General features: G+C 38.2%; 1 long non-coding RNA gene across 2 annotated transcripts in view; it reads left to right on the forward strand.

Annotated features, from left to right (window-relative positions):
- Positions 1 to 23,193, forward strand: part of LOC112137070 — a 93,513-nt gene extending 70,320 nt beyond the window's left edge. Inside the window, exons 3-4 of one of the 2 annotated variants that reach the window (XR_002917478.2) lie at positions 21,373 to 21,498; positions 22,768 to 23,193. This is a non-coding gene — a long non-coding RNA (uncharacterized LOC112137070). Of the gene's footprint in view, positions 1 to 3,992; positions 5,328 to 21,372; positions 21,499 to 22,767 lie in introns of those variants that run through there. The other variant, XR_002917477.2, reaches the window with a different exon arrangement.
- Positions 23,194 to 24,647: the final 1,454 nt, after the last annotated feature.

Below are 24,647 nucleotides of genomic sequence, written 5' to 3' on the forward strand. Positions count from 1 at the left end.
AGCGCGAGACAAACTTGGACCTGGTCGTATTTTCAAACAGAAAAAAGATCCAGCTGCTCACTTGTTAGGATGGTTATTTATTTTAAATGCAGCTGAACACGCTTCTCACGTGCATCTGATCAGACTGTAACCTGGCCGCGAATGACAACTGACAAGCTGCTGCGGCGCGCGCGAGAGGGGAGCGTGCGCAGTTCTCCAGCTGCATCACCCAAATGCTCCTTTTATCTCGACAAAAAGGAATAAATGTAAGTAAATCCAAAAGGACCGCTGACAGAATCAAATGTTGGAATGGTTCTCCCTCAAAGGCTTCAACAATGACTTGTACAATTCTCCCGAGCCGCCGTTATTAAAGTAGAAGCTGTTTACATCACGCGGTCCCGTGGTCGAGGTGTGGAAAGAGGCAGACGGTTGCAATAAACTCACTCCTGATTGGCGACAGTACTTCCTGTAGATTCCATGACTCAGCTATGACTCAGACCAATCGCTGAAGATGGGTTGCAAATGGCGGTATCCGTTTCAGGAATTGACGGTGAAAGCGGAGGCCTACTTTCGCGAGGAGAGGAAGTAATGCATTTCCAATGGGGGACCTCATTGATCGCTCAGTCCATTATTTTTTACAGTCTATGGTAAATATCCACCCAATTTCTGCAACATCGTCTGTGAGCCTCCCTCTTTATTGTTTTCCAATCGTCTCTTGGCGAAAGTCTATGTTCTGTTTTTTTTAAATATACACTTAATTCACATAAAATGTGTATTTATGAAATTATTCCATAATTTAACATAAAAAAAAATTTCAGTATCGATATCGGCGACACTAGCCCTGTAATTACTTGGAATTGGATCGATACCCAAATTCCCATCATCACTCACCCCTACTGAGTAACACAGAAATGTTAACCTTTAAAAGACTGTAGAGATTTTTATTCTTCACAAGAATATAAACATTTTTTTTTTTTAGTTAAAACATTTCATGATTAAAAATGTATTTGTTGGAACAGTCCGTTTGAACAGAGGCATAACAGTAAATATCCTTGTCGTCTCAGAAGAAAATTGTGCAACCTTTAACTTTTCAAATAAAATTTCTCTCCTTCCTTTTCAATTGGAAGCCAAAGTTTACAGCCTCTATAAAAAGCTTGATTTGTTGTGCCTCACACGTTTGTTTGATAAGAAACCATGATTACTTCTGGGGAGCTGACAGGCCTCCACCTTCCTCCTACTTGTCTTCTCCAGTCACTTCCATTCATGTCCTCTTGAGGAAACTGGATTTTATTTGCCCAAACTTTTAAAATAAAATAAAACTATAGAATTGGAGTATCTCAAGGGATGGAAGGAGTTTCCAAAGTGTGGTGTCCTGCACTCCAGGTATAGTGGGTTAATGCAAATAGGAGACAAAAGCACTAAAGGGGAAAATTATTGGATTATTAGTGCTCCCCTGAATCCACACTTTAAGATTTTAAATTGGGTTCTCTGTGGTCACTCAGCTCACTGTTGTGTAATGTGTCTTGGGTGACAAAATCAACATTTCACTGTTTGGGGGCTTTATATGTGCAAGCACACTCGGGTTCTGTTGAAGAACCGCTGAGTCATCAGCAGCTTCTAACTAGTTGGACCTGAACTGGACTCCTTCATTAGCTGCTGCATATCCACCTGCTCAGACCAAAGGGATTGACACACCACGTGTGTCAAAGTCAAGGCCCAGGGGCCGGATCCGGCCCTCTGGGTAATTCTATCCGGCCCTCCAGATCATTTTATTTTATTGTTATTAATTGCTCGATGTTATCTTGTGCTTATTTCTAACTTGTGTAATTTTAATGAAATACATTTTTTTGGAGACTAAAATATTGAAAGTTATTTAAGGTTTAAGTTGATTTATTCTAGAATAATATTCCTGCCCTGTTTTTATTCATTATTATGTTAAAACGTTTTAAAGTTTTAAAAATTGCCATTCTGCTAGTTTTTTGGACTATTTTGACATTTACTAACTTTTTTTAGGCTATTTCGAAGTTAAGCTAATATTTCAGCTACATGCTAGCTGTTTTGGCTAATGTAGGGTTTTTTTGTGTCCATTTTGGAGTTTAGCTAATATTTCAGCTAAATTAATTTAGTCTTTTTTTTTTTTACACCCCTGGCATAGACTGAAAACAGCTTAATGAAACGGAATAAAACAGTAACTTTGGGGCTAAGGGATTGTGGATTAAATGGTATTTACCGGTATGTATATTGTGTCTTAGTGTTATGCGTTTGTATCACCTGACACAAAGCAGTCCATCATATCTGGTTTATAACCAGCGTCTTGTTTTAGGAAAAGCAACACTGAGGTTTTTTTCATTTGAAGTCTCAGACCTCATTTTATTTCTTTGGTTTTTGAAAGGGATAAAGATTAGGGCGACTTACTGATAAAGCAGTTATTGATTCAGTAACCCGCAGTGAGATCCATAATCCACAAATGTGAAAAGCTCAGAACACGGGGGAAGATTCAGAGGAGATTCTGGCTGTCCAAAATGATCCAAATACCCCCAAGAATCATCCAAGAGGTCAAAGACAGAAATCATGCACTAAGGTCAGAGTTTAACAATCAGAAATAGACTTTTGGGCAAAAATTGGCAAAAATAACCCTAGCCTGGTATCGCATCCAGAACCAGTACCCTAACCCTAGCCAGGTCCGCATCTTGTACCACGTCCGGAACCAGTACCCTAACCCTAGCCTGGTGGGCGTCTGGTATCACGTCCGGAACCAGTACCCTAACCCTAGCCTGGTCCCTGTTTGGTATCGCGTCCATAAACGGTACCCTAACCCTAGCCTTGCCCACGTCCAGTACCACGTCCAGAACAAGTATCCTAGCCCGGTCAGCGCCTGGAGCCTGTACTCTAGCCCTAGCCTTGTGGGTGTCTGATACCATGTCTGGAACAAGTACCCTAGCCTGGTCCGCATCTGGTACCATATCCAGAACTAGTACCATAACCTGGTCCGAGTCTGGTACCACGTCCAGAACCGGTACCCTAACCCTAGCCTGCTCCGTGTCTGCTCTTGTGTCCGGAACAAGTACCATAATCGCATCCGGGGCTTGACTTTATCACATGTGGTATATAACCTGGTCCATGTTTTCTGTCCTGTAGTTCATCATGGGGGCAGTAGAAGGGTTTTCCTGCTCACTTCAAAATGACTGCTTCCTTGGAATCTTAAAAACACTTCAGAGTGGAAAAGTTTAGCTTCTCTTTAAAACCTTATGATCAAAATAACTAATCTATTCTTTTAACAACTACTTTCAATATTGAAAGACTGCAACATTTGTTGACTATCAATTCTTTATAACACAGTTACACCATGTTAAAAATGTAGAGTCAGTTGGTTCATAAGGTCCTCCTTTTCCTTAAAACTGTCAATATTTTAACATTTTAAATTAACATTGTTGTGACCAAAAACTTCTCAAATATATAAATCAATGCATAATACTATTTCTATCTAAGAAAATATTGATATTACAATTTTGTTTTGTAAATGGAATCATCTTAAGTCCAAAACAGTTGAATTTCCTATAAAGACTGAAGTATTGAGCTTGACAGTGTTAATATAACGCTAGGTTCACACTGGACACGGAAGCGCCGCGATGCGGAGTGCGTGCGGCGTCCTCTCTCTCCTGCAATTCACACCAGATGCTTTTCCATGATGGTCAAGGATGTTCCTGCCAGAGCTTTTTATTGTTTTTGCCATGATGAGGAAATTAATAACCTAAATATAGAATAAGAAACAAGTAGTTGGTGGGCCTACACTTCTTTAATTTATCTGTTGTTGAGAGACAGAGAGAGGTGTGTGTCTGTTTTTTTTCGGTGTGTGTGTGTTGAGCTGTGTTTGTGTTTATTGTCATCCCTACAGTCTGTTATATAAAAACATGATCACATTTGTTAATGGCTGTGTTTTATTATAAAAAAAATAGTTTTATTTTCAAAATAAACTGCATTTTCTTGTGTATCTTAATGTAACTTCTTGCCAGGATTGACGCGGATCGCTCGCAGATCGCACAGGAAATAGACCAGACACCAGAACCATCAGCTGCATGGCGCGCCTGGTGTGACCTACACCATAGGCCTCCATTGTGCATCCAGTGTGGACCTAGTGATGTTACTCTGTAAAATAGATTATTTGTATACACAATACTTCTGTATAAAAACACTTTTATTGGTGACATTTGTCTAAAAATGGTCTTGATTCATCTCTAACTGATGTGGATGAATTTAGTCTTTGTGATGCCCAAAATCATAAAACAATCAAAGCTAAAATGGAATGGGATTTATTTCTGTGTCCTGAACAGAATTTATATTCCGTCAACAAGTGATCACTGCTAAATGATCCAGATGGGTCAGATGTCCCTCAGGCCCCGGCTGAGACCTGTGCCTCCTCTTCCTCCTGAGCCTTGAAGCCTGCTAGGGGACGCGTGGGGCCTTTTGTGTGCGCAGCATGGGAGGCCGCAGACGCCCCTCCCAAGAGACACAGCGGAGGTTAATGATCTCACAGCCTCTGCTAAAATAAATAAATCACTTCCAGCCGGGGCTGCGCATAAATCTTTCGTCAAACGGCGATTTGCTGTAGCAAGCACCACCAGTTGCTAATGACTGTTTTTTTCCTCAGCGCCTGATTGCCTGAGGGGGTGGGCTGTGACACAGATGAGTTCCTTCCCTCACTCTCGACTCTCACCTTTCCTCCCCCACGGCTCTCCCACACACACACAGTCTTCATTGCTATTGTAATTCTCAGCGTGTTTTGTCAGGGGACATTAGCTGGCTGACAGGCGTCTGGTTAGGATGGGGGGAGCATTTGTAGTGACAGTGGTTGTTGTTTCATGTTTGAGCTGAGCTGATAGTCGGAGACGTGTGTGTGTGTGTGTGTGTGTGTGTGGTGAGGTACGACTGTCATACACAACATCACACATAGCGTAACACGAGGCCTCGCTCAATCTACGTCTCCATCAGCAAATGCTTTTCCTCAAGATTGCACAATCATAGACACATATTTTGAGAATAAAAAAAATACACAAACTAAAAATGTTCACGATAATTCCGAATTTAAAATCATGAACTGAACCTGCAGTTCGTTCTGATTTCAACAAATCTATGTCAGCAGTTTTATTGATATTATCATTCAAAACGTTGTATGAGCGACTCATATTTATCAGACTGATTTTCTCTCTAAGTCAGGGGAGTCAAATTAAATCACACAAGGGGCCAAAATCCAAAACACACTTTAGGTCGCGGGCTGAATGGGAAAAACATTATTGAACACAATAAAACTACATTTTTAAAACTAAAACCGTAACTTTTTACCATAATTATGAACTAGATATATAGCATTACCTGCGATAATGCTAGTGATAATGCTGTAAGCTGAATTTGGCTGCTGAAGATGCTAGTGCTGATAGCTGAAGATGCTGAAATTGATAGCTAAAAACGCTGAAGCTAGTAGCCAGCTAAAATATTAGCTACATGCCGAATCAGCCTAAAAAACTAGAAAAAAGAAAAAAAACTTGGGTTAGCCAAAACAGCTAGTGTGTAGCTGAAAAAGTAGCTAAGCTTCAAAATATCCCCCAAAACTGAAAAAAGCCTAAATTAGCCGAAACTGCTAGCATGTAGCTGAAATATTAACTACAGGCTCTCATTTGTGAAAGTCAATAAATCTCTGATTCATTGAGTTTTAGATTTTTTTAACCTTTCTATGACATTTTGCAAACATTCAGCATAACACAGCCAGAGAATGATTTTGTGTTTTTTTTTTCACTGTTGAAGTGGCTGGGTTCATCAATAGATACGGATCAATAATCAATCAGAACCATTCTGAACTAATAGCCACCCTCAGCTAATAAAGTCCTTCAGAACAAGTGGTTTGTCTCTGTGTTTAAAACAAACTGAAAGGGGTTTTAAATGACAGTTTTGTCATTGTAGCTTCTATCAGTGGCCCTGAAGAACAACATTAACAAATCACTCCACACAAAAATGAATTACATTCACATTCAGAAAGCAAAACTAGTAAAAAAAAAATCCAGAATGTAACCCCCCCCCCAAAAAAAATGAAAAGAAATAAACAAAAGTAGCTTCCAGAAATCTTTTATATTTTAAAAAATATATTTTTAATTAAGGCTGTCGTTCAATTAAAAATATAAATCACATTAATTACTTTTGGTGTTGTAATCAAACACTATCAATTGCAATGTTTTACTAGGTATATTTGATGACAATAAGTGCCTTTTAAACAAATTTTCCTTCATTTTTTTTGTCCTAAATGTTTAAATTTATCAAGTGTCAGCCCAAAAGTGTCATTTATGAGCAGAAAACACAGCAGTTTTACTGCAGTTTTACTCCAAGAAAACAGAGATGTTGACATAGAGTGATAAGAATCGTACATGCAAACCTAAAAAATAAAAATAAAAGAAGTTCTGGTCACTGTTCTATTTCACCGCGCAGGCCGCTTTAAAACAACGTTTTTCTTCATCTTCTGGACAAAAACAAGCAGTAAGAGGTGAACTTTCTCTCTGAGATGATGCTTTATTTAACCCCTTGTGACGACCAGCATTTATATTGCTTTCCTTTGCTGCTGCAGTCGAGCCTCTGTGACGCTTGTCGTGTTACCATGACAACCACGGAGCAAATAGTCAGCTTTTTGTGAAAAGGTGATCTAAACCAAAAAATAAACAGGATGAAAGTACTAAAATCTGATTGAATATTTATTTCTTTTGTAAATAATCATGGTATAAGTGTGGAAAAAACCAGACGAGGTGTTTAAATGCTCGCTGTGGCAAAGTGAAGGACTGCTGCTCCGTGAGGTTTGGTTATTCTGCTTTAATTAATATTAACGCGTTAATTGCAATTTGTTAATCGGGTGCGTTAATGCGTTAATGTGCACGGCCCTACAAGTAACTTAAGGTTGAAATGATAAACAAATGACATCAACATGTCTTTTACAGTTTCTTTATTTGTTTCATTTTGATTTTTGGAAATTCATTTTCTTTGCCAAAATGCTTCTTTTTTTTTTTTTTTTTACAGAAACTGTTAAAGAACGGTATTATGGGACATCACTGATTGGTTGATAATGTTTGTCCTTTATTTTAATTGAACGTTTTTTGGCATCAAGTGATACTGGATATATTCTGTGCTGATCATAACATTTTTATTAGTATTAGACGTATTTGAAAAAACTCAAACGGTGATGTCTTATAGTAGCTTCCTTTTCTGGTTTCTTATTATGTTTCATTTTTTAACATTTCATTTTGATTTATGGAAATTACTTAAGATTTCAGAAATGTTTAATTTAAATGTTTTTTTTCCCATTTTTTTGAAAATCTATTTAAATTTCTTTTCAAATTTCTAAAATAAAATTCCATTTTTTATTCTTGTTATTTTTTTTATTTGCCCTGCTTTTACAATTGTGATCTTTAATATGTTTCTGCTATTCTGTTGGTGTGATTTGTCCCTCAGGGCTACCGTAGATAGTATATCATATACGTTCACAGGATGGTGTCTGGACAAAGAGAATGACAGGAAAAATGCACGTGCAGATCTTTATTTCAAGGCAAAGGGCAGTGAGACGCTTTGAAGATTTAAAGATCAAGTCACAGCGTCTTTGATTGGAGCAGGCCTTTTCATACACGTATGGAAAAAAGGAACAACAAAGTAAATAAATAAAGTCATTAACAGAGCTTAGAACACAGGCACCCGATTTGCTCTTTTATCCCGCAACAACAAAACCAAGAAGACAGAGGAGGAAGGAATAACAAAAAGGAAAGAGAGAGAATTGCACAGAGGCTTTTCTTTTCTTTAAAATGCTGCATTAGGTCTTTTCCTGCAGTCAGTTTTCATAGTTCAAAGCTGGCAGTTCAATAAATAGCTGGAACTGGCACATCTCTGTTCTTGCAAAAAGAAATCAATGTTAATCCTATTACCGGCAGTTATCACCTAGCCCAGAAACGGTGGCAAGTGAGGAAAAAAAAAAAAAAACTGAGATGTCAAAGCGGGGAAGGGGGGAGAGGGAGAGCGAGTCACCCTTCATTCACTTTCAAACACAGTTTTGATAATTTACTTCTGTAGAAGAAGAAGACGGCAGACGGAGGATGGGAGGAGGGCACTAAGCTTCACTTACTAGAAAACCTGTGTGTTTGTGTGCATGCATACGTGTGTCAGTTTATGCCTGTGGAGGGGGGGGGGGTGTCCAAGGCTACTGATGTATTCGCACATAATGCTTGGATCAGACCCTGCTGCTGTAAGCAAGATGTTTGAGGCACAAAACATCATTTTTGAAAAATGTTCACACTGCTCGGCAATCCTCCTCCTGGAGCGCCCTGACACCTGGCCTTTCTCCTTCTCCCACTTCCACTCCATCCTCTCTGCCTCGCACTCGGTTTACGGGGAACCGAGGGCTTTACGGAGGCACGGGGGAGGAAAGGATCGCTGTGCTAAATGTACAGGTGCTGGGCTTGTTTTTTAATGCTCTTCACTGACTCGTTACAGACGCATCCGCGTGTTCTGTGTCTTCTTCTGGTCTCTGTTTTCTACAAGCAGAGCAATCTGCTGACAAATCTCTCGTCCAAGAGTCAATATTTATCTGTTTATTTTATGTAATTTAAATAAAAATGCATTTAAAGCGGATTTATCACATTTTTTAGTTCAGAGTCTGAAGAAAAATGGAAATTACCTTTTTACCATTTCTATATTGAAAACGACAAATAGATAATAAATAACACTGAAAAATTAGAAAGATAAAGCAAACAAAAAAATAATTCAGACACACATTGATAAAATAATCAATATAGCATTAAAAAAGAATATATTTTATGGGAACATATATTTTCATTCCAAAGTGTAAAAGATTTAAATTTGGGTCATTTGATTTTCTTAAAAAATGTTCATTTAAAAAATATATTTTAGTCAATTAATGTTAAGTGTTCACTTTACAAAACTCATCAAATCTTTTTCAAAAGAGAAAAAACATAATTTTGTAAATCCATTTGGAATTGTATATTTACCCTTTAAAAGTGTGGATGTTTTCATTTTGAACGGTTTTAAATGTAACCTTAAATTTAGATGGCTAAAAGTTAAACACAAATAGATTAGAAGTTAATCATTTGATTGATTTAAATACAAAATACATCCAACAATCAAAACGAGACCTGCACAATACATCGCAAGTTTATTGTTATCGCAATATCAGCCTGGACAATATATCGCTAATTTATTTATTTTTGCAATATCAGACAATGCAATATATTGCAAATTTATTGTCTTTGCAATACCAGCCTGTTCAAATACATCGCAAATTCGTCATCATCGCAGTATCAGACTAATACATGGATTGAAAAAGACATCTTAATTTGCAATAAATGATTACCTTAAATGCAAAAACAATCTCATGGCAGCTTGAAGTTTTTAGCAAATTAAAGAGAAACCTTTGTAGATTTGACCAATAGGATTGACCTCTTTATGTTAGATACTCTCCTCCTATGCAGACCTGGACCATTTCTACTATAATTTATGTTGAATTTATTTAAATAAAATTGATGCATTGAAATGGAAATGAGTTGTTCTGCCACATGGTCATACATCACGACTCACATCATCATATTGATCACTAATATTCCACGTTTTTCTAATATCGTGCAGCCCTAATCAAAACCTATAGCTTCATGTAAAATGAAAGTAGTAATTTTCTTCAGGGGGAGACCTACTTTAATATTTTCTAACGTCAGAGTTTGAGTTCAGTGATTCTCAATTGTTTAAAGATGATTATTTTCAAACTTATTTACCTCTATTGGGACATGTTAAAGCTAAAACACATTGATTGCTCTCTTACAAAGTTAAATTGACCCAGACTTTATTGGACTGTAAATATATAAAAATAATCGGTGTTCATAAAGTACTCGTGGTATCTATGGTCATTTTTTAATTAGCAGGTAAATCTAACAGGAGACATGGTCTATGTGGAAGTCTTGGAATAAACTAGAATAGATACTCTTTATAAAATACATTTTTACATCTCAAGCAAAACAGATCATATTTGTAACACATTTTATACACTTTGATAATTATAATATTAAAACAACAACACATTATAAGTTGGGACACTTTAGAAAATTGAATTTGAATGTGAATGTGTTGTCAAAACATCACTTTTAACTTGAAATTTTCAGGTCTATTGATAATTTAAAACAAAAAACAACTTTTATTTCCAAACTCAACACGAATTTGAAAATTGTTTAGTCAATCATTGTTATTGACTGTAATGAAGAAGAAGAAGACAAGTCAATATATCAGTCAAGATCGGTTTATATTTAATCAGTCTTCTGTTCAGAGACTCACAAGAGAAGCACACAAAGCAGTTGGCATAGAACAGTGACACAACAACACAACGTTATCTACAGTGTGTATGTAATCTGAGTCATTTTTTAACTTTTACCTTAACACAAAGCAGCATGATATTGATTAGAGGTCTAAAACGTACACATTTAAAAATGATCACTTAAACTGTGTCCAAATTCCTCCCCTACTCACTATATAGTGCACGTGTCAAAGTCAAGGCCCGGGGGCCGGATCCGGCCCTCCAGATCCTCTCACTTTACTGGTACTAATGGCCCAATGTTATCTTGTTCTTATTTCTAACTTTGACAAAATATATTTTCATGGAGAGTAAAATATTGAAAGTTGTTTAAGGCTTAAGTTGATTTATTCTGGAATAATATTCCTGCCTTTTTATTATTAATGATCTTGTTAAAAGGTTACAGTTTTAAGGTTTTAAAAATTGGGATTCTGCTAGCTTTATGGACTATTTTGGAGTTTAGCTAATATTTCAGCCACATGCTAGCTGTTTCGGCCAATTTAGGCTTTTTTTTAAGCTGTTTTGGAGTTAGGCTAATATTTACATGCAAGCTGTTTTGGCTAATTTTGCCCTTTTTGTCTTTTAGGAAGTTATATGGAAGTATAGCTATGTTTTTCAGCTACATGCTAGCTGCTTTGGCTAAACTTATCATTTTCAGCATCTTCAGCTATCAGCACTAGGATCTTCAGCGGCCAAATTCAGCTTACAGCATTCACACTAGTATTATCACAGGTAATGCTATATATCTAATTCATAATTATGTTACAAAGTTACGGTTTTAAAGTTTTAAAAATCTAGTTTTAGAGTGTTCAGTAAAGGTTTATCCTGTTTGGCCTAAGATGAGTTTTGGATTTTGGTCCCGATCTAATAGTTTCCACCTGTACCCTAAAATTCACTTTCGGAACACTATCTTTTTACTTTTGCTTTTAAATATTATAAGTTTGTTTTTAGATGTAATAAATATGCAAAAACACACACTTTAGTTGAGGTACTGCAAAACATTCAAATTCAATTTTTTGTAAGCCATTTATCAATATGGCCTTTGTAGACAACGTTAATCAATCTTACTGGTATTTGGCTTATGGTGGTAATAAATGTCTTACTAACACAATATAAAACAATAATAATGTTTGATAATGTGCTAATGAAGCTTGTAAGGAATCTTACTATAAAGTGTTACTAAAAAGTCTCCAGATAATGCCAAATCATTTTTATTTTTAAGTAATAAAGCTAAGGAATGCAGCTTTGGGGCCCCCTGGTGGTTTGGCGTTGTAACGCATTTGCATAGCTTACACACAGGAAGAAGTAACTTTGAGCTGTAGTCCATTGATGATCACAGATGGACATGAAAGCATAGCGCCGATGCTTAATTCAATAGAATGCATGTTAGGGAATAAACAACTGTTAAAACTGAAACACAGGAGCCATTCCAGTTTTGGCTGCTCCTCCACAAATATTGGATAAAATTCCTCTTTTTTTTCCCGTTCTTTTTCAGACATACTAGTAAATCAATGAGTGAAAATAATCCCAGGCCTTGATAATGAAAACAATTGTTTGGTGCAGCCTTTATGCTGTGTCAAAGCTGCAGGAGATGGTTTGCACTTTCACTTCACTTCCCTGCATCTGCATGCGCACAGCACAAATAAAACTCTCCCAAAACAAAACACACAGCCGTTTAAAATCGCATTTCTCCAATGAACATACCAAAACCCCCAGATTAGGCCTAATCACTGTCACCAGGAAGCAGAATCAAGCCCTCTCACTGGCGGATTAAGTCTTCTGTTGTTGTTGTCCTTATTGTTATTGCTGAGAAATAATTACAGCGGAATCTCATCAAAGCCAATTCAACTCTTGGCAGGACTCTTCTGTTTTTCATTTTTCCTTCTTTTCTTTCTTTCAGCAGAAACCTGCGCTTCTCCTGAATGAGAGTAAAGATTAAAGTAGTTAAATACTGTGGGGAAGCCGCGGCGGCAGCCACGAGCTGGAGGGAAAAGTCAAACGCTGTACTCTTGTTCCAGCGTGCACAGCACTGACACAGGCTTTCACCTTGACTTGATTGACTTTGCATGAATTTATTTCCTGCGCTGTGTGAAAGAAAGTGACCCCATTCCAAGCCAGACTGTTCCATATTCTCATAATAAATTAGATGGCGATGCGTGGGCTTTAACATGTAAAATAGTGGTGACATCCTAAATAATGAGGTGGGGGGGAGGAATTATGTAGTGCTGGCGTGTGGACTCGGGGGTATTCCCGAGACTCCGAGTTGCCCGGGCCTCCTGCTCCATGTCTGCAGCTCCGAACGGAGCAGGAGGCGTGGAGCCGTGGGGGGAGGAGGCGGGGCTCCAAATATGAAAATGGAATTAATGTACCAATGCCCAAAGGTAGATTACACTGTGGCAGCCCTTTTGACTCCGCTGTGTTCGGAGCTAACAACAACAAAAAGCAAAAGGCTCTCTTCATCGGGGCTCAATTCAGTGCAGCGTTAATAAAGAAAATCTAACTTTTACCAAGATTTTATATTGTGAGAAAAATGCAACTTTTTCTTATTATTTCAACATTTTACTCATAAAAAAACTATAGATCATTCATACAAATCATAATGTAATGAGACAAAGTTCAGACGTTTTTTTCAGCCACAGACATTTTGAACACGCTGGTTGCTACACTAACATTAATACAGAACCTTGTTGTATATTCAAGCTTTGTTGCTCTTTCTGAGTTCATAGAGAAACGGTCAGAAAGGTTGAAGACTGAAGAATTCCAACCGAACGGCACCGATAGAAAGAGAGGCTGATGACCCAGTCATGTCGACCGTCTGAGTCAGCAGCTCCCCCTAACCAAAACTACCAAAAGAAAACAAATAAACAAAGCCCACAAACCAAGACTACCAAGATCCAAACTAAAATAACAAAACCCAGCAGTGTAAGACTGCTGAGGACAGACATAAAGAAAAGAAAAATAAAACAGCAATCTTTAAAGTAAGAATTACTTAATTAGAGTTTATTTAATTTAGATGAGTTAAATGTATAAATTGATGTCTGAGGTTCACATAGATGATAAACTATGTAGGTTTTTACATCCTGTTGACCTGAAGACGTCTTGTTTGATCAACTCTACCTCCAGAATGAACAGATTTTATATGCAAAGAAAAACTTTGGTAAAAAATGTGATCTTTAATGATGATCCTATTTGTTACAGAGCATCTTTTATTTTGAAAATAACAAAATCACATTTTGAGAGATGCTATGTTCTTTTTTATTTTTGCTTTCGTTTGTGGCAAAAAAATTACAGAATTCATATTTAATATTTAAAAAAAAGAATGTCCTGAATGCAAATCCAAATTTCTTAAAGGCTAAAATAAGTCTATACAGCTCCTTCTAGGTTTTGATCAGTAGTAAAAACTGTTAAAGGTTGCTGACCGCTGATCTAGACCAATCAGAAGGCTGTTTGTGCTGCAATCGCAAAAATATTTTTTTGAAAGCAAAAAAAAAAAAAAGTTTTTGAAGTTAAATATTAAATATTTTTATTTTCAAATTATGATTTTTTTTTTTCTTAACACTTTACATTTTGTGTGCAATTTAGAAAAATGTGATCTCAAAGCTGTGACTTTTGCTATGGAGGCACAACAATCCCTCCATAGCTCTGGGTCTGGAGGAGATGCAGCAGCAGATCTGGCTGGGAGCTGCAGCAGCGACGCAAAGGGATGTGAATCCTCTGCACAATGTAATCATCCTGAAATGGCCGTGCTGCTGCACAGGTTTGACTCCTCGCATTGTTGCGGTGGAACTCGGAGCATATTTTGTGTCAGTCTGTCATGCAGCCTTGAAGCTGCTCCGTAAACTCTGCTGTTTTATTGCTATTGTTGCAGCAGGTGACAGATTTACCAGATCTAATGCGGGCCATTTTGGTCCGCTTGTAAACCTGCTTTACAACCCCTCCTGGCTTTTTAAACGGGTGCTTTGGGGGGGCTTGGAGGGTAAGTGATCAGCACTGCCTGTCCTTCAGGTGACACACTGCACTCCTATCCTCACTCTGTGCTTTCAAGCCCAAACTGACCGACGACCTTCTCCCTCATTTTCTTAAAATTAATTTAGCTCCGAACTGCAAACACCCTTTTAAAAGCACCCGCAGAAGAGAACGTTTTGGGATTTGTTACAGGATGAAGGATGACTCCATCCCCTCTGTTTTCTTTTTGCCAGCCCTCCCGCAGACGCCAGCTCTTACAAAGGGTGATGTGTTATACGAGTGCACAGCGGGTGGATTAAATTTTTAATGGCTCCAAGGGCAGTCATCCTGGCTGTAAAACATAAACTGCTGCAACAGTAAGAAAGAGGGCTATTGCAAAAAAGATTTCTGCTTTTCTCCCCTCAAAGGATTGTTAATCAGGTCCAGTTTTTACAACTTTATGACAGGAGGGGAGAGCTGTCCGTCTGTCGGTCTGTCTGGCCGGCGCTGCATCAGATAAACGACGCGATTAAGTTCCCAATTGCTGCTGTTATGAAGTGGGGATCACTTGAAGCCCTGCTTGAATTATTTGCACTGATTGTCACCCAACATTATGCACACTGTTTGAGGCTAAATAAAGCAGTGTGTGGATCATAAACTGTTCCACTTTGAAGGGACCCCCCCTCCATCCACACCCCTCCATAAACAACCCTGTCGCATTAAGTAAGTATCACCGTGCTTACCAGGCAAGTTTGGTGCACGAGCTGCACCTAATTTAGAAGCTTTTAAATCTCTTGCAAGTGTTGTTGTGAGAAATGCCTGGTTGCAAATGTCTTTTATTGAATGCTGACTCTGTGGTATTACAGGCTTGCAGATAGGCCCGCTGTAATATGTCCCCATAGCTTTATCTTGTAATAGTAAAGTGTATTAATTTTCCTGGATTGGACGAGAGCGAGTGTGTATGAAGGGTTAGAATTGACTCTATTTGGGATTGGAGCAGACTCCAAACAGGGTTTGGAGAAAAGCAAAAGAAAACCTGGCTTTCAGTTTGTTGAGGAAGCCGGCGGGTTTATCAGGAACCATCACGAGGACACAATTAAGACTTTTCCAGGAGTGCATTCTTGAAATTGGAATTGAAAGTCTGTTTAGCATGGTTCCCGTCACAGAGGCGGGTGGTTTACATGGGATGTCATGCAAAGGCTCTGCAGAAATGTGGAGAATTCCTCTCAAATTTTGAAGCAATACAAATTTGTAGCTAGAAAAAGTACAAACATCGCCTTGTCTTTCAGTGCATCTGCAATCAGTCGATGCTTTCAGCTCGTATCCTTTCTTCCGACTGTTCCTTGAAGGGGTTTAAGATTGACCTGGACTCTAAACAGGCTGAGGAGTCCTCTATTTGCTCAGATAAAAAGCCACTCTGCACTCCTGTCTGAGCTGTGGGGAGACGCTACAATGGAGGAAACAAGCAGTGGCCTACCAAGTTTGTACAGCAGTGCCTTCCTGATAATGCCACACATTCAGGTCTCTGCTTTCAGTCGCCTTCGCACGAGTGCTCCGGTCTCACACGCCACTTAAGTGTGATTAATAAGGTGCAGCCGTGTGTATGTGTGGCGCGTCCGGGTTGAGGGGGAGTTTGTGTCAAGATAAACGTGGAAATGACCTGGCAGTCACCGGCTTTTTCCTTTCGGCAACTCCACTGTGCCGAGCTGGAGAGCAGGAGAGGCTGGGGTTTTTATCAAGCCGAGGGCTCAGACCACCAGAGGCTCTTGTGAAGGAAGGAAATTACGGGGGTGCAAACATTCACAATACCCCAACTCTACCCCCCCACCTCCCTCATCTCTCTTTTCCTTCTCTCTCCGACTTCCACTCTCCTGTCCCTATGTTTATCAGGTTTTGGGGCACTGTATTTTGATGTCAATAAGCAATTTTTCTTGCCTGGTCTCCTGCCTGACCCCTTTAATCCATCAATATATTATTAGAGATAAAGTTTTGTGGACGCCTGCTGCAGTCACAAGATAAATGACATCTCTGAAGTCACGCATTAAAGACTAGATTAAGGCCTTGTGACTGTGTCTTCAGTGCTCATCTGTGCGCCTCTGTCCAACCTATCACACTAAGTGACAAGAAAGAAAAATAATGAACTGAGGCAGAAAAAGCAAAGAGATATTTCTTACACACACAGCCCGCGTCTGTCTTCAGCCAGGATTAGGACGCATTAGAGGCATGCTGGAGAAGAGCAGAGAGGCAGCAAGGGAGCGTCACTGTTTGTGCCTGAAAGAAAGGCAATTTCTGCCCTCTATCCGTTTTTAAACCAAAGGCAAACAGCCGCTTGTGTGCCGCAATGTCAACCTAATCTGCTCAACAAGCACTTGGCTTGATTTTAGATTCAACTTTTAAACCGAATATAAACGCAGACCCTTACATTTTCCTTTTTAAGCACAAAAAAGTAGTTTAACACTGTAATAAATCCTGTGGATTCTCCTGAAAATTTCCAACAGACATTTATAGTTAAAAGTTTGTAGGAGCTGAATGCAAATTATGGAGCAGGAGAGTCAAAATACAACCAAAGTATAGTTCAAAGCTGAAGTATTTTGGTTGGGCTGGGTTAATAAAATTAATTAATCGATTTGAATCAATTTAAGCTTAACAGATCAATAATTGATTCATAAAAAATTAGGGCAGGGAATCAATTAAGAAAAATAACAAATGAATCGCAAACGTGCAAAAAAGTAATCGCGATTAATCACTACATTTTTGTTTTAGTCTCAGTATTTGACGATCACTTATTATCTGCGACTAATAATCACACACAAATCTCCACATTTAGAACATTTATTTTTAATCACTGCTGTCAATCAATTACAAAAAAACCCTACTTTTGTGTTGGGATTACTCACGATTAATCTCAATCTTTTACCAGGTAAAATGTATTTGTATAATGTGGCAGCGGACCACGAATCAAATAGTCGCTTTTGACCACAAAAATAGAAAGAATAAAGTACTAAAAACTGATTGAATATTTATGTATTTTGTCAGCAACCATGGTATAAGTGGAATAACACCTGATGAAATGTTTTAACGCACGCTGCGGAAGCCTGAACCGCCGAGTTAAAGCGAAGAACTGCTTCTTTGATTAATTGGCATTATACATGTAAACCTGTTAATTATTTTTGATTAATCACATGCATTCATGTTCACAGCCTTATCAAAATATATATAAATTGATTTAGGACATAAATCTATAGTCCAACTAGCTTGATGCTAATGCTTAATGGTATTTCCCATCGGACAGCTAATGCTAACGCTAACGCTTGGTTGACATAAACATACATTGCTGACTAAACGAACATCTTTGTATGAATTTTCTAAACTCTTTTAAGGAAATATTTTTTTAAGGTAACCATTTGTGGTCTAAAACACAGTTTTTTGCTCATTCTTCTTTTTCTGGAATAAGCTGTAATGTTATAGTGTGAGCTCCACCTAGTGTCCAAACTGAAACATCCTCCAGGAGAAGCAGAACAATGTTTCCAATGTTAATGATCTGAACATTTTAGTTAGAACTTCTCCTTTAGAGAATCCATGTAACACTGGATGATATTAACAATCTCATTATTTCACTGATACATTTACAGTATGTGAACTGGATCAGATTAATATGAATACATTCACAACAAATAGAAAATATTGATGTATTTCTAAACAAATGTGGATAAATATGTAAACTCAAAATTGAATTAAATTGAAGAATTAAAAAAAATGGAATTGAATAGATTCAGGCTCTTGTGAATCAAATTGAATTGTTTCTGGAAATTTTTAGATGTTGGTCATAAATTGAAATATTTTTGAGTTTGTTGTGTAGAGGCTTAAATCAGGATGACTGAAGGGACTGTAGAGAACAGAAGGATGTTTCCTTCCCTCTGCAGATTCTGCAGAATAAATGAAAAGATGGACTCTGCAGCGCCCGCATGAGGAGGACGGATGCTGCCCCGACTCATTCCACACTCAGCTCAGCTGTACTGCTATATTTATTATTATTATTATTTTTCTTTGGAACCATGCACGTATTTGGATTTGAATTATTTTTTTGTGGAATGTGCAGATACCCCATGTACAGCCACATTTCGGTATCAACTTTCACTCAAAATGGAATTTCTATCTAATAAAATAAACTATTGATCATGTAAATCTACTGTGAAAAAAACACAGTATCAGAAAATTAGGAGTTAAATGAATTATCATCATTAAAAAAAGCAAAAAGAAAAACTAATAAAAACAAGGAAAATTGTGGGATGGTGAAGGATCATCTGCTTTGTTACTAAAACTATGAATGCAATTTTATTTGATCACAACGAAGAAGGAAAAAGTAAAAGAGAAGTTCCTCTAATGCTCAGCTGTCACAGATTTTTACAGGAAGTGACATCATTGAGGCAAGTATAACATAGTCATCAAAGTGTTCCCAGTGGTCTTTTAACAATTCATTGATTATGACATTTTAAGCCAAATAAAAAAAAAAGATTTCAAGGACAAAGGTTTTGCAATGTGGCAGGAGCTCATAGTTGCAGAAGTAAGCCTCAGCTGATATCCCATGATCCCTTTGTTTACACTTTCTCTAGCTATAGTCTTAGCATTACATTAGCAGTGCAACAAAAATGGCAGCAATATCAGAACTATCCAGCTGTACAGTTCTGATCCAGATTCCAGCTCAGACGAGGAAAACAAAGACGTTCATGGATCTATTTGTCTGACAGTGGATGATCAGAATTCAAACTTTTTTTCTTCAGTTTTAATTTTTTTTACACTTTCAACTCTTCTTTTCAGTTTTATGTCAGAAATTTCAGCTTCAAAACTTTTGGCCCCGTTGTGCCGTGTTGGGGCGGGGCTAACAGGAAGGACCAATCAAATCGATGAGGGTGGTAACTTCAGTCCTGGTGCGTTCACTGACTCTGAGAACTGTGATAAATATGGTCAGAAAATGGCTGCTTAGTCTGTACTATCATAGTCTGAAGTTGTCCTAAGACGGGTGTAAAAAAACAGAATTTTATCACTTACAAAAGTTTTGAATCCTAAAAAGTAGAAAATTTGAAGCTAAAAATAATTACCTTTATTTTAGAATAGTAAGATGTTTATGACATTTTACAGTTTTTTTGGCCAAACACCAATATTTTTTTTTCAAGATGTTTTATTTGGGTTTTAAGTAAAATATTGGCCCCAATTGAGCTCCATAGATTCCCCCAATCTCATTGTTTAGTCAACTACTATTTTACATCTATCACCATCTCATTTATATACATTTGCTAATTAAAAGAACTGTAAAATGATTAAACACCAAAGTTATTAAGGTTAATAAATGACAAGAAGTACAAATGACAAAAAGAAAGAATTTTCAAAAGTCAGGCTCAAATGAAAGAGCCTACTTCACTTCTCTGATTGGTTGTTCGCTATCAAGGTTTTGGTGGAATTTGGAGAAAGCACATGAGTGAACAAAACTAAAAGTAAAAGCAGGAATCTCTCGGATGAAATGGATGAAAAAGATGAAGATTTGCTAAAGGTTTTTTTCTTTTTAAGAAGAAGCAGAAAAGAAGAGTAAAACTAAATGTTTTTCACACAAATTGAAAACAGTGAATGAATAAAAAAAGTAATATTTGAGATATCTGAGGTTCCTCTAAATTCTAACCCTTTAACCCCTGAGGTGTCGCTGGTCACGCGTAAACCCAAAATCTGTAACATACTGTAACTTTTAAACCATTTAACACGATAATTCCAATTACAAAATGACAGTAAATCAAAGAACATAAACACTGGAGCTGTGGTGTTAAAGGGTTAAACCACTGAATGTTTCTCTTTGTGAACACCACGGCTCCAGCTTTAAGATTTGGAAACATCATTTGAAGATCGCACACAGAAAGGTTTTTCACTGCTCACTACATGTGACGGTTTTCTTCTAAACATCCCTAAACCTTGTAGTAATAGGCAGGATTACTGATGTGAAATGACGTTTTTGTGGCTTAAACTCCTCGGCTACCTGGACTAGCAGATATTAACACGTATCTGGTAGCACTTAGCGTTAAGTGGGACCAATGGCTTATTAAGTTTCTGATGCTTTAAGTCTGTGTCTGTTCTAGTCGGGGCTGATATGGGCTGCAAGGCCACACTGAATGAGCGGGGACGGATTTGCACCAGACTTAGACCCAGTTATCAGCTACGCCGCTGCTGGGATATTTGCGAAACTGTGACACGATTGACCAAATCTGAATTTTCCCTTTAAGCTCTCCGTGATGCCGGTGTCTCCACCCGGAACGTTTTCACCCGACTGGCCACTTTTCCTTCCTGCAGACTCACAGGGAGAGGAGCTATTGTACGACAAGGCCTTCTGTTCACATTCCCTCACTTAAATCTGAGCCTTCCACTGTCCAGCATTGTATGAAGTGAGGACACTATGCAGTAATGAGCTGAAACGTTCATTAAATTATTTGGCATCGGAAATGTATCACCCAGTGTTGTGAAGCAGAGGATTCAACCAGTTCAAGGCTTGGCATTTAAATATGACTGGCTTTTTGGGTTGAAATACCCAAGGTCTGTCTGGGATAAACATTCATATTACTTCTTTGGTTTTTACATTAACTTCAAGGAAGGGCCCCTTTATGTCCATCCGTTCTTTCTTTGGAAATTAATTTCCTCATACCGTTGCTTCTGTATTGCAGTGATGTCAGGAATTGCTCAAACATTTTCTTCAATCCAAACTATTACTTATTAAAAGTACATTTCTTCCATCTTAAATTGAGTTCAAACGATATATAGAATTTATAAAACTCATTTAAGTGACTTTTTGATGAAAGATGTTGTGAAATCACTAACAACTTGTTCTCTTTTTCTTCTGCTTTATAGCTATATTTTATTATTTTTTAGCATTATATCTTATTATTTGTGTCTCGTTTTCAACGATTTGCTTTTTTTAATGTACTCCTTAAAAATTCTGTTTAGATACACTTTATTGATCCCTGAAGAGAAAGAAATTTGATCCACAAAGTTAGATCTAAAGACCTGTCCTGGTATACGCTCATATTTGTTGGCAGGAAGAACCTCATTCGTACATACAGAGAGGAGCCAGTGGAGGTGGCTCGGGCGTCTGGTCCGGAAGTCTCCTGGACGAATTCCCTGGGGAGGTGTTCTTGGTATGTCCCACTGGGAGGAGACCCCAGGTAAGACCCAGGACACGCTGGAGAGACTACAGCCCAATCTGAATTCTTCCCTTCTCCCTAACCCTCCATTTGAAGGGGAGTTTAAGAATAAGTGTGTCCAGGAAATGTATTTTTTATATCCGACCATCCAAACGGAGCAATACAAATTCCTCCCCCGCAAGCCTAAACCGCGTCGCACTGAGAATTGTTTTTCTTCACGTGGGTGTGGTCTGAACCACAGACGTTTAGATTTAAATGTAAGTAATGACTTTTTGTTGTAGCATGACCTTTTTAAAGTTATAAAACCGCTGTTATGTATATTCAAGCGCTGGAAGCTACGTGCTAAAGCTAGCGGACCGCCGATTATTGGTGACGTCATCGAATAAAGTGACGTCTGAAATATGAGACACTAGTTTTTCATAACTCTCCATTTGGAGGGATAAATAAAGGTAAAGGAGGGAGGGAAGTCTCTACGTCTCTCGGTTGGCCTGGGAACGTCTCGGGGTCCCCCCTGAGGAGGTGGAGGAAGTGGCCGGATGTTAGAAGTCTGGGGCATCTTTGCTCAAACTGAAGTCCCCGCGACCCGGTCCTGGATGAGCAGATGGATAGCTAGCTAGCCACCCACCCACAGCTAGCTAGCTGGACATACAGACAAACAATGCATAAAGAACTAACACATATGATTGTGTCTGCTGTTTGGACAGAAGATCCTGTTGGGTGAGTAGTAGCACGAGTTTCTCGAACACGTTTTCTGTACAAAAACTAACCTTTCTCACGACGGTCTAAACAACATGACCCGGCTTGCAGGTTAATTTTAACCAGCTGACATCTGGATCATCTTATATTATTACTATAAGAGGTTATCTTGTATAATTGTGACAGGTTATACTTTATGGAAAGCAAAATATTTTTAGATATTTTTAACTTTCATTTTTTCTATAAAATGATATACAAGAAAACAAATTTGACGCCTTTTTTCATTTAACATTTACTTTATTTATAACTTGTATGAATTTGGCAGAATATATTATTAAGGAGAGTAAAATATTGAAAGTTATTTAAGATTTAAATTGATTTATTCTGGAATAATATTCCTGTCTATTTTTATTCATAGTTATGTTAAAAAGCTATATTTTTATAGTTTAAAAGGTCTAACAATTTAGTTTTTTTATGTGTTCAATAAATATATGTCCTGTTTGATCCGCGACCTACTGTGTGTTTAGGATTTTGGCCCCCTGTGTGATCTAGTTTGACACCCCTGGTCTAAATCTAGCTCACGTTCTCTATTAGTGTGTGAACAATCCAACGCTTGGTGACTTCAGCTACACAATGATAGGAAGATTCAGACGGACAGACGGGTGGATGAATGGATGGTTCCTTTGTGTAAGCAGCAAATCACCAAAGAATGAGGATTAGCCTGAAAAATAAATCAAACTGAAGAAGTGTTGTTCAGAATACTTGTATTGTCTTTTTTACCTGGGTCTGTATTGGGAACGGAACCAGAAAATCTAAAAAAAAAAATCTCCACATCTCCTTCTGTTGCACTTCCAGACACACAGTCCTGTCAGCACCTTCTAGGTCTTTCATGTGGCCTCCTCCTGGTTGGACATGCCCATAACATCTCACCAGGAAGCGTATGGGTGGCACACTTACAAGATGTTCAAAGCACCTGCTCCTCTTGATGTGGAAGAGCCCCCGCTCTCCCCCAAGCTCCTCCTGGATAGCTGAGCTTCACACGCCATCTCCAGAATATGCAGCAGCCTTCTGCTTTTTTGTTTTTATCAGCTGTAGTTTGATTGGCAAAAATGTGGAGTTAACGTCAGTGGCCTTGTGGTAGAGTGTCTGCTCTGAGACTGGAAGATCGAGTTCAAATACTGACCGAGTAGACCAAAGACTCTAAAAATGGGACCCTTCTTGACACTAAGCATTAAGGGATTTGATTGGGGGGTTAGACCACCAAATGGTTCCCGAGTGCAGCTGTGTCTGCAACTCACCGCTCCCCCTGGGGAGGGGTCAAATGCAGAGAACAAATTTCATACATTTAATGGGAGTTTAACTTCACTGAAGCTGAAAAATGGATGTAAAAACACTTTCAACACCGTGCTAGCATCACATTAACATTACAGAGTTTCTAAAATAGTCAACAATAAAAATGGACAAAGAAAACACAACACTTTTTCCTGACTTCAGGATGACAGAGTGGGCTCAGAGTCTCATGGTTGGCTGATCTCTATGGTTCAAGGGTCCAATTCCCGGTCCATAAAAAGAGGAACTATGCACTCTATTCTACAACAAACCATCCACCAGATAAAACAAATCAAACATGGTTCAAGAGAATACTCAATTCTGATTGGCTGCAGTGACATTTGACACCTATAAAAGGAGTTCTGGTCACATAGCCTAAATGTTCTATATTGTCGTACTGCCCTAAATGGCAGGAGGAAACCAGAACAACAGAAATAGTCTTTAGAACACAATGTTATCTGGACAGAGGCAGCAAACTGGCTGAACTAACCACATTCAGGCTCAAACTTGATAGTTATGTAGTTCTGGGATGATACCACTTTGATGGTTTTAATCCTTTTTGGAATAGAAATGTTTTGGATATAACTACAGTTCTGGGAATAAAAGAAAAAAACTAGAAGTATTTCGCATTAGTCAATAAATTTATGTGAAATGGTAATTTTTTAAACTTGAATTGGATCATTTCAGCAACCAGTTAACTCACAAGCAAAAATGTTCCATGGTTCCAGAAGTCCATTTTAGAATAAATCCTATCCCACTCTCTTTTATTGACTGTATTCCTTAAATAAATGATTGTGATGGGGGCTTTTTTTTTGTACAAAACAGTGTGGTGGGTGGGGCTTGTTGCATTTTGAGTTATGGACCCCCACCCCATCTAACAGCCAACCAAAACAGATGAGCAGATAGCTCCTGTAGCTGTGTCTATCTGCATGGCGGGGGCCTGTGGAGAGCATGATGGATCTGCAGAGATCAGTTAAAAACACACTGATGATGAACTAATGAATCAAGGCGTGCATTAATCACTTCCTAGCTTGTGCTGAAAAGACAAATGGAAATGCAAAAGTTTTACGCTAATGATGAACTACTAACATTTCAGAGGTGGACAAGGGGAGAGGGAAAATTACACACTGGGGTTCATGCATAAT

The sequence above is a fragment of the Oryzias melastigma genome, linkage group LG4 (assembly GCF_002922805.2).
Source record: "Oryzias melastigma strain HK-1 linkage group LG4, ASM292280v2, whole genome shotgun sequence".
Lineage (NCBI taxonomy): Eukaryota > Metazoa > Chordata > Actinopteri > Beloniformes > Adrianichthyidae > Oryzias > Oryzias melastigma.